Source organism: Chlorocebus sabaeus, chromosome 15 (genome assembly GCF_047675955.1).
Source record: "Chlorocebus sabaeus isolate Y175 chromosome 15, mChlSab1.0.hap1, whole genome shotgun sequence".
NCBI classification, from domain to species: domain Eukaryota; kingdom Metazoa; phylum Chordata; class Mammalia; order Primates; family Cercopithecidae; genus Chlorocebus; species Chlorocebus sabaeus.
In genome coordinates, this window is record NC_132918.1 from 89,834,453 (window position 1) to 89,844,695 (window position 10,243).

The 10,243-nt window shown below is 48.8% G+C and overlaps 1 protein-coding gene across 9 annotated transcripts in view; it reads left to right on the forward strand.

Annotated features, from left to right (window-relative positions):
- FAM43A (family with sequence similarity 43 member A) overlaps nt 1-5,437 on the forward strand; it is a 197,045-nt gene extending 191,608 nt beyond the window's left edge. For 3 of the 9 annotated variants that reach the window (XR_012095619.1, XR_012095621.1, XR_012095622.1), the window contains 3 exons: nt 605-659; nt 3,067-4,151; nt 5,252-5,437. The gene's annotated coding sequence lies outside the window, so the exon portion shown is untranslated. The other 6 variants (XR_012095625.1, XR_012095626.1, XR_012095628.1 and 3 more) reach the window with 4 other exon arrangements.
- Nucleotides 5,438-10,243: the final 4,806 nt, after the last annotated feature.

The window sequence follows — 10,243 nt, forward strand, 5'->3', positions numbered from 1 at the left end:
CAGACCCTATTTTACTGCCTAAATAGGATTCACTCATTCAGCAAATACTCTCTGAGGGTAGCATTTTACTTTCTCCATGTAACACATGCCTCACCAGGAGAAGGCAAAGTCTGAGGAATGCCGGATCCAGATGAAAAGGCAGGGTGATTTCAGAGAAAAGATAATGAGCTGACAAGGCTGGAATGTTACTTCCCCAGACAAGACCAGTGTCACCAAGAAGGCCTTGGGGCTCTGCCACTCTGTCACCCAGGCTGGAGTGCAGTGGCGCAGTCTCGGCTCACTGCAACCTTCGCCTCCTGTGTTCAAGCGATTCTCCCGCTTCAGCCTCCGGAGTAGCTGGGACTCTGCAGGCGCATGACACCACACCTTGCACATTTCTGTATTTTTAGTAGAGACTGGGTTTCACTGTGTTGGTCAGGCTGGTCTTGAACTTTCCTTTTTCTGGCTGAAGTCACTTTTCAGCATGAACTTGATAGACTGTTGTTGTAGGTTTTAGAAGGGAATTGAAGTGTCAGTTCTTCTAAAATGTGACTATAGTGACGGACCTCACTGGGAGTTCTTTCCAAAGTGTATCTGTTTCCTCTTTTTTGTCTTTATTTTTCAGGAAGAAAAAAAGGAAGAGATAGAAAAGAAAAAGAAGGAGAAGGAGAGAAAAGAAGGTAGGAAGGGAGAAAGGAGGGAGGGAAGAAATTTGTTGCATCTAAGCGAACCAGTCATCAACAGAGCAACAAACACTGACTGAGTGTCCGCACGTAACGGGCAGCGGGCTGAATTCCAGGGGAGGGAGTGCAGGAGTGAGGACGGTGGGCAGGAAATGAATCTGATGCAGCTACTGCTTTCAGTAAATTCATATTAATTTAGAACCAGACAAGACATAAAAATACCTAGCTCTCATATGAGAGAAACAGAACTACTTTATCTACATCTATCTTCTCATTTATACCATGCTTTGTGCCAGAAACTGTTAATACATAAAACATAACAAGGGAACATAATTTAAAAGAAGGAATAAAAGGACAAAATAAGGGTAAGGGCATAAAAATGGCGCCAGGAATGAGACTAAACTACGAGAACCATAAATATACAGATGATGAGGATGAACCCCAAATTTGGCTCCAAGCTTTCTAACAGCTTCCAGGAAAGGGAAGCCTGGGAAAAGGCCCAGTTCCTGGTGTCCATAAAACAAAAACTGACCAGTTGCTCAGGAGTAGTTTGGGCATCTCTCCCAAGGGTCCTAACTGAGAGAGCGCTGCGTGATGAAATGAGCCGCGTCCCCCTAACATCTCTCCACAAGGGTCCTCACAGGGCGCTGTCTTATGATGGCCCTCAGTGCAGGGTATGGCTTGCCCCCTCCCCACCCCACCTCACTGCAGGGGTAGAGCACAGAGTAAAATGTGGTCTCAGACTAGGGCTCTGAGCTTATTTATTTATTTATGTATTTATTTATTTTTGAGACAGAGTTTCACTCTGTTGCCCAGGCTGGAGTGCAGTGGCATGATCTTAGCTCACTGCAACTTCTGCCTCCCAGGTTCAAGTGGTTCTCCTGCCTCAGCCTCCTGAGTAGCTGGAATGACAGATGTGTGCCACCATGTCCAACTTTTTTTTTTTTTTTTTTTTTGAGGCGGAGTCTCACTCTGTCACCCAGGCTGGAGTACAATGGTGCAATCTCGGCTCACTGCAACCTTCGCCTCCTGTGTTCAAACGATTTTCCCGCCTCAGCCTCTGGAGTGGCTGGGACTCTGCAGGCATGCGCCACCACACCTGGCTGTTTTTTGTATTTTTAGTAGAGACTGGGCTTCGCTATGTTGGCCAAGCTGGTCTCGAACTCCTGACTTCAAGGGATCCACCTACCCTGGCCTCCCAAAGTGCTGGGATTACAGGTGTGAGCCACCACGTCTGGCCAGGGCACTGAACATCTTGAAAGGGAGAGATGCAGGCCAATTCAGAGAAAGAGGGAAGGGGTCAGGTTTGGGCAAGTGAAGAGAGGCAGGGTGGGGAGAGCATGCTACATGAAGAGAGGTGGGTGGGGAGAGCATGCTACATGAAGAGAGGTGGGTGGGGAGAGCATGCTACATGAAGAGAGGTGGGTGAGGAGAACATGCTACATGAAGAGAGGCGGGGTGAGGAGAACATGCTACATGAAGAGAGGCGGGGTGAGGAGAACATGTTACATGAAGAGAGGCGGGGTGAGGAGAACATGTTACATGAAGAGAGATGGGGTGAGGAGAACATGCTACATGAAGAGAGGCGAGGTGGGGAGAACATGCTACATGAAGAGAGGCGGGGTGAGGAGAACATGCTACATGAAGAGAGGTGGGTGAGGGAGAACATGCTACATGAAGAGAGGTGGGTGAGGAGAACATGCTACATGAAGAGAGGTGGGTGAGGGAGAACATGCTACATGAGCAAAGGCAGGATGTGCAGGGCTCAATGCATAGTAAATATTTGGTGACATGAGATTGCCCTTTTCCTCCTTCCTGACTCCGTGAGCAGGAGTCAAAAGGGCGCCCTGGGACTCTGCTGCTCCTGTCCTAGCAGGAGCCCAGCCTCTCCAGAGGGAAAGTCTAGGCCTTTATTGCAGAGTGCCCATAGGAGGACTGAGGCAGCTGTGTTTAGAGCGATGGTCTCAACTAGAGGCAACTCTGCCCCAGGGATATTTGGCAATGTCTAGAGACGCTGTTAATTGTCACAATTGGAGAGGAGGTGCTGGTGGCAGCGAGTGGGTAGAGACCAAGGATGCTGCTAAACATCCTACAATGCCCAGGACCGCTTGGACAACACAGCATTATCTGGCCCCAAATGTTAGTTGTAGAGGTTGAGGAACCCCGGGTTAGGGACAGTCCGTAAGATGATGATGGTGATGACCATGAAGGATGGTGACTGTTCCCCTTGCCCACGCTGCCAGTGACAGGGCTCTCAGGCCCACTTCCTCCCATGACCCCCAGGCAATTTGGATGGTCACAGATTGAAGCCCGGACAGCAGGAGTGATGTCTTCAAGATTTTTTTCCAGCTGAACTGTTTGTTTCTTCTCACTTCTCCTCCTCTTCCTCCTTCTTTGCCGTCAGTGTCTGACTGATCCTTCCCTCTCCAGCCTCCTATGTTGGGAGAATTTCCTAATGTGCAAATCTAGAAGCTGAAGAGGACGGACAAATCATTCCCCCATGTTCCTCCAGGCCAAAGTGTGGGCCAGTCAGCCTCACCCACCTCCAACTTTCAATCAGGAGCCAGTGCCGGCAGTGAGGCTGGGGCAGGGGCAGATTCTTTCTGGCGTGTGGTGGCAGTGGTGACAGTGGTGATGGGGATGCTGGTGGTGGTGGCAGCGACATCCAGCATCCAAGATGGACAAAATCAGCGGAGCCTGCTGAGCTCTCCGGGCTTTGTCAGGGAGAGGGCGGCAGGCTTGTCTCTGGGCTGGGTCTGTGGCTGTGGTTCTGGCTGCATAGTAACCTTTCGTTTCTTTTACTTTTCCCGTCCTGCTGGCCGGCCGCCTTGTGAGCTCCGTGACACCCTTTCACAGCATTCCTTCTTAGCTCCTATCAGCCCGATCCATCGGTTTTTGTTGCCTGCACTGACGCACTCTGTGCATGGCCTTGGGCTGGTCCGGAGCTCGCTCTTCCTTCCGGCCTTCACCCTCTGCAGAGCCCAGACATAAAGTGAATGGGGTCGGTGCGGGGTCCAATCAGAGTCTCGGCTGCTGCTCAGGAGTGCCCGCCTCCTCCCCAAGGCTCTCCCGCATTCATGTCCTCCAGCTCCTTCTTCCCTTAGGGTGAGTGCTCTCTGCGCGGCTTCTCTGCTTCACTGCCCTGAGGCCCTCCTTGGGCCGTTGCTTTCTAGTTTGCCAGATGAACCCAGGTATGTGTGAATTCTACCTGTGGATACCACGTGAATTTCCCTCCCAGAAGCGATGTTAGCCCCCACGCCACCTTCATCCTTAAGATCCCGCATCTTAGGCTGGACCATTCACTGCCGCCTGTGAATTTGCTGCTGCAGCCGGGCGGGGCTGGGAACAGTGCGGTGACCTGGCAGTTCAGCCCCAGACCACCGCTCAGAGACGGCAGCAGCCTGCGGTTGCTGAGGAGGCCACAGAGGGAGCTTCCAATCCGCCGGGAACGCGGGGCTCCTTCTCAGCCCCAAAGGGAAGCCCAGCAAGGTAGGAATCCGCTGGCTCAGATGAGCGGCACTCCATGCCTGGAGACTTCACCCACTTCTCAGCGAGCTCCGAGAGTGGCCTGCCTGTCCCCTGGAGCAGATGGAGTCATATTTCTTGTGGGCACTGGGGCCTGGCATGCAGTCACAGGCTGTGGAAGGCAGCATGACACCAGATCCTTCCCTTGTGATATCCAGGCCATGGAGACAGAACAGGAAAGACAAGCTCCCGGAGCCCTGGGGAGGGGCTCAAGGACATCCCCCAGGCCATCTGCCTGGAGGGAGGTGCCTCCACCCCTACCCCTCTGAGCTGCAGAAAGGCCAAGGCAACCCTGGCAGGATCTGCATTGACTTCCTTCACTTGCTTTGGCCCGGGGTGGAGGAGTGGGATGGGGAGGCCAGCGGAGCCTTCCAGTTTCTCCCCAGGGCAGTCCTGGCGGTGGAGCCGGAGCTCAGCGTCCTCCTGGCCCTGCTCAGTGGCTGTGGTGAAGGCTTTCTTCCCTCCTGAAGTTCCCCCTAACGCTGGTTCTCTTCATTTCTCTCATTAATGGGTTCCCCCTTTTCACGTTTGAGATAATAAGAAATGGCTTTCCTACCCATCCCAGAAACACCTAAAAAGATGTTTGATACAACATTGGGAAATCGTTTTACTGTCTTTGGTATGCCGACTTTTAAATACTTATATGGTCAAACCTGGTTGGGAGCAGTGGCTCGTGTCTGTAATCCCAGCACTTTGGGAGGTCAAGGCGGGTGGATCACTTGAGCTCAGGAGTTCGCAACCAGCCTGGCAAACATGGTGAAACTCCATCTCCACTAAAAATATAAAAATTAACCAGGCTTGGTGGTGCACACTTATAATCCTAGCTACTTGGGGGTTTGAGGCAGGAGGATCGCTTGAACATGGGAGGCGGAGGTTGCAGTGAGCCGAGATTGTGTCACTGCACTCTAGCCTTTGCGACAGAGTGAGACTCCATCTCAAAAAATAATAATAATAAAAATTAATGTATTAACCCTTTTGCCTTTATTGTAACTGCTTTGGTGTCAGGCTAAGAAAGGCTCCCCTTGTCTCAAGATTACATTAACTGTCTCTCTGTTTTCTTCTAGGAAATGTTTATATTTCTCTTCTGAAATCACCTGGAATTAATATTGGTCTACAGAGTGAGATGGAGATGGAGCATTATTTTTTCCTAAACAGCTGTTTGCCCCAGGCCTGCTGGTTGAGTTTCTCCTTTCTTCACTGATGTGCTATGTCACCTTTGTAATAAAAGAACATTCTTATGTGTTCTTGCACTTCATTGTTTGGCTGCATTTATTGATGTGTTTCTTTGTTTTGCATCATTTGTTTCAGGGACATTTGCGAAGTCAAGGCAAACACAACTGATTTAATTAGTTGGGTTTCTTTACAAGGCTGTACAAAAGAAAAAACATCAGCTGTTGAGAATGCGACAGGGGTTGTTGGGGTTACAGGGTGGCCTGGCACGGTGGGTGGACAACTGCTACTCCTCCCCTGTTTGACCAGCTTGAAGAGCAGTGACAAAAATGTCAGACAGAAAGCCAGAGGCCAGGCTGGGAGGACTTGGAGAAATCACCTTGTGGCCCAAGCTTTTTACTTCCCAGCTATGGCACCTGAGGCCCAGAGAGGATAAACAAGGTCCCCTGCGGTGGAACTTGGATAGGAACTCAGAGGGATCGTCCCCTGAGCTGTTTGTCCTGGACGCTTCTCTAGTTCTTGCCCTTCTCGCTGCCACCTGGCCAGCGACCTTGGCTTTAGCATGCCTCCCCCTGGTCGCCATCTCCCGTCTGGTTGACAGAGCCCCTCAGGGTGAGGTTTATGTCACTTCTCTGTTGACAATACTGGCTCAGTGACTCCCCAGTGAAGTCAAACCCAGCCCGATGTTTAAGGTTTCTCACACTCTGGCACCCAGCTAAATGATCTCATTTTTCTCTTACATAATTTGTTAGCTCCAACCAGACAGAGAGACACTGTCAGGTCCTGTGTATTTCCCTCTGAACCCCTAATTGCCCTTCCTCTTCCTGGCTTGCCACCAAACCCACTCTTCAAAGCCTAGTCCAAAGGTTAGCAAAGTTCTCCCAGTTCCTGAAAAGTTAAGTCAGTTGCCCAAATTTCTCTTCCTCCGTGGTGCCCAGGCCAGATGACATCTCTCCTTCCCCTGGATGACACATTTCCTTGGAGGCACCACTTTTCAGGCATGTAACACTCTGCCTTTGTTGTCTGGCTGTCTCCTAGATTGTGTCCTCCTTGAGGACAGAAGCTGCCGTTCACATGTGTATCTTCCATAGTACCTTGCATTGTAGGTGCTGAATAATACATACTATGTAATATGTGCGAAATGATATAGGACAAGTAAATAAATACAACATTTCCCCTCCCTACCACTCTCAGAACCTTTTATTACTTCTCATGAATTAGGATGAAATGTATTCCCAGGTTCCTGAATGACTGAATAAGCTCGTCACCAAAGCACTGTAGATGATTTTTAGAGAATTAGGGAAAGGAGTTGACATACAGAAGTGGCAAATGCAATTCTATTTTCAAAAAGAGAGAGAAGATACACTCTGAAAGCAATGATATAAAAGCCTGAAGTCCATTTTGGACCCAATTTTAGACTGTATTGTTAGAAGGATGCTTTATGTAATCCCAGCACTTTGACAGGCCAAGGCGGGTGGATCACCTGAGGTCAGAAGTTCGAGACCAGCCTGACCAACATGGGGAAACTCCATCTCTACTAAAAATACAAAAGTTAGCTGGGCGTGGTGGTGGGCACCTGTAACCCCAGCTACTTGGGAGGCTGAGGCAGGAGAATCGCTTGAACCCAGGAGGCAGAGGTTGCAGTGAGTTGAGATCACACCACTGCACTCCAGCCTGGGTGACAGAAGGAGACTGTCACACATACAAAAGAAAGAATGTGTCAGGAGCATTTAACACAGGTTCATGAGGAATATGCATGATGATGCTAATGCCCTGAAGACTTACAGGGCTCGCACATTATTTCATTTCATCCTCCAACAGCTTTCTGAAGAAAAGTTTGTACTATTATTGTACTCATTTTATGGCTGAGAGAACTAAGATTCAGAAAGGTTAAGTTGCCCCAAACTGCACAACTATGAATAACGAGTAAGACATGAATCCAGGGCCTTCTCTTCCCAAAGCTGGAGCTCCTTCTGTTACCCTGTGCTGCCTCTCTCAGGGGCCTGACATAGGGCTTGGCAAACAGTGAGTATTTAATTTTAGTCCTACTCATTCTGTGTCATAATGTGATAGGCCATGGACTGAATTATTCCGTGTGGAGCAAGAAAGGAGCCAGTTCTGTCCCGGTCTAAGCTGAGCCATCCATGCCTGGGCCATGGGACCCAGAGGAGTCGGGTGAGCCGAGTTAGGTCCTGGGCTGGCCGCCTGGGTATCTTGCTTCTCCTATAAGATAATGGCAGCTACCTCATAGCGGAGGTTGTGACGATTATGTGTGGTAATGCAGAGAAAGCAAGGAGCACAGAGTCTGGGGCTTAGAAAATGCTCAACAAATGCTGCTCTCCTTGTCTCTGGCTCCAAACACCAGAAGGACTTGCCAAAGTGGACCGTGTTCACACGAGAGCCTCAGGGCAGCATCTCAAAGCCCTCTTCCTGGAAAAGCATCACCTGGAGATGTTCAGCCTGGAAAGCGTTTGGAACCCAAAGCCCTGGAACTCTGAAACAGGGTCCTCCAAGCTCCTCCCAAAGCTGCCTGGTACCCAAAGGCTTCCTGGAACTCACATTTTCCCCTGGGCACTGAGGTGGCTTTTTCTAAGCCAGCTGGATAAAACAGCAAAGGTCTAGAAGCAAGTCATTTGTGATTACTGATTTAATAATTTTTTTAACTCTAAAAGTGAAAAAAAAAAACAACCCAAATCCCAAAATTGACCTCTAATGTAGACCGCTCTCTCCCAGTGTTGCTTAGCATGCATTCAAAAATGTCGATACATTGTTGGGGTTTTCCCTTGAAACAAAAATATGGGGTAACCCCTCAAGTGATGAGTCTGGCAGGAATGAGAGGCCCTGTCCCCATTCTCCGTGTGGGCCCTTTGCACCACATGGTGTTCACAGCCACCGAAAGCCGCATGTCCTTACTAAGTCCTCTCCCGAGCACCCAACCTAAGTTACCAGAGGACTGGGAAGGAAAGGTAGGAGAATCCACCCCCCTCCCATCCGAGTGAGCCCACTCTAGGCATGTGACACACTGCAGGATCAATGGCATGTTGAAAACATCATAAAGATAACGCGTGTGCGTCTTCTCCAGACACCCCTTCTTGCTAATCCGCAGAACACAAGACGGAGCGTATTGTATTCCTTAGAGATGGGGTCATTGCCTCTTCAGTAAGGAGAGGCTTTCAGCCCAAGAGCTATGTTTGGGGAGCCCCGGTAGCTGCCCAACTTAGCGGACTCTCACCTCCAAAGTGTCGCTGGAGTCTTCCCCAGCCCATCCTGAACGTGCACTCACACATACGCATTCCATTAAACCGCACTTGGTGTTTTACAAACAACAGGACTTCTTGCACTACACAGCTTAATACCCTCACTGCCTAACCTAATTATCGTAGTAACTCAAGCTCACATTAAAAGCGAGAGATGAGTCTACTTTATCCTTATCATGAATTAGTAAGTTTTCCCTCAGGAGATCCCTTCCCTGAAAATGTTCATGGAAGGTACTTAGGCCGAATTAACTATGTTTATTTTAAGATCCTGCATGCAGTGAGTGTTCAGGGCTTTTGCTTAGAGTAGATGAGGTCACCCGCCTGCCTCATTTCTTCTCTCCGTCTCTCTCCATGTCTGCTGGGGTCCCTGGTCAGGGGAATCGTGTGTCCCACATAAATGCCTCTTGGAAATTAAGTTGGAGCTACAATTGATGGGAGAGCACTGGGCTTTATTTATTTATTTATTTTTGAGACGGAGCCTCGCTCTGTCGCCCAGGCTGGAGTGCAATGGTATGATCTTGGCTCACTGTGACCTCCGCCTCCTGGGTTCAAGCAATTCTCCTGCCTCAGCCTCCCAAGTAGCTGGGACTACAGGTGCCCGCCACCACGCCCAGCTAATTTTTTGTATTTTTAGTAGAGATGGGGTTTCACTGTGTTAGCCAGGATGGTCTCGATCTCCTGACCTTGTGATCCGCCCTCCTTGGCCTCCCAAAGTGCTGGGATTACAGGTGTGAGCCACCACGCCCAGCCCCACTGGACCTTTTTGAGACCCAGCTCCACCACTGGCAGAAATCCTGTGACCCTGGTAAGTTACCATTTCTCTGAACTGTAACTTTTTTGTCTGTAACATGGGAATTCCTGCCTATCTCACTGAATGTTGTAGGTATCAAAAGAGGAGAAAAAACCATGGCCGTGCTTCATAAACTCTGAACTATCATAAATGTAATCTCTTTCTGTTAAACGGCCCTGGTTATAAAGCGGATTGCATAAAAGGCTGCATAGCCGTCAGGAGCTACCCGGTTTCTACTTGAAATACTGAAAAAAAATCCTATCTTTCAGCTTCTTTGGGTCCTGTTAGAGACAAAGAGTTCTATTAGCAAAATAAGATGAAAGAAAATCACATGACTAATAACGATTAATAACATTATCAATAGCCATAATGAAAATAACATTATTAATACCAGTAATGATAGTGGTAACAACTCGTATTTATTGAGTGCTTTCTATGAGGCAGGCACTGTCCCAAACACTTTATATATGTTTAACTCACTTATTCCCCTATTCTGCTCTGCTAGAGCTGGCCGGTGCAGGTTTAGGAGAGCTGTTGCTAAGGATCCAGGGTTATTTTCTAGCTGTTGTTAAACCATTCATAAGTGAAAGTCAACCACGGTGGGAGTATTTACACCAGGGAAATGTGTAGACGCTACAAATCGAGGCTATTTATTTATTTATGGAGCCAGTTTACTAGGAATTAGATATTCTCCTTTCTTTTTTTTTTAACAGTTGGGAAACTGAAGTTGAGAGATTAAATGAAGATAATAATGATTCCTCCGATGTTGGAATATTCTATGTGGGTTGCTGATTTTTCTCTTCCTCCTCTTTCTTCTCCTAAACCTCCTGTATGAGTCC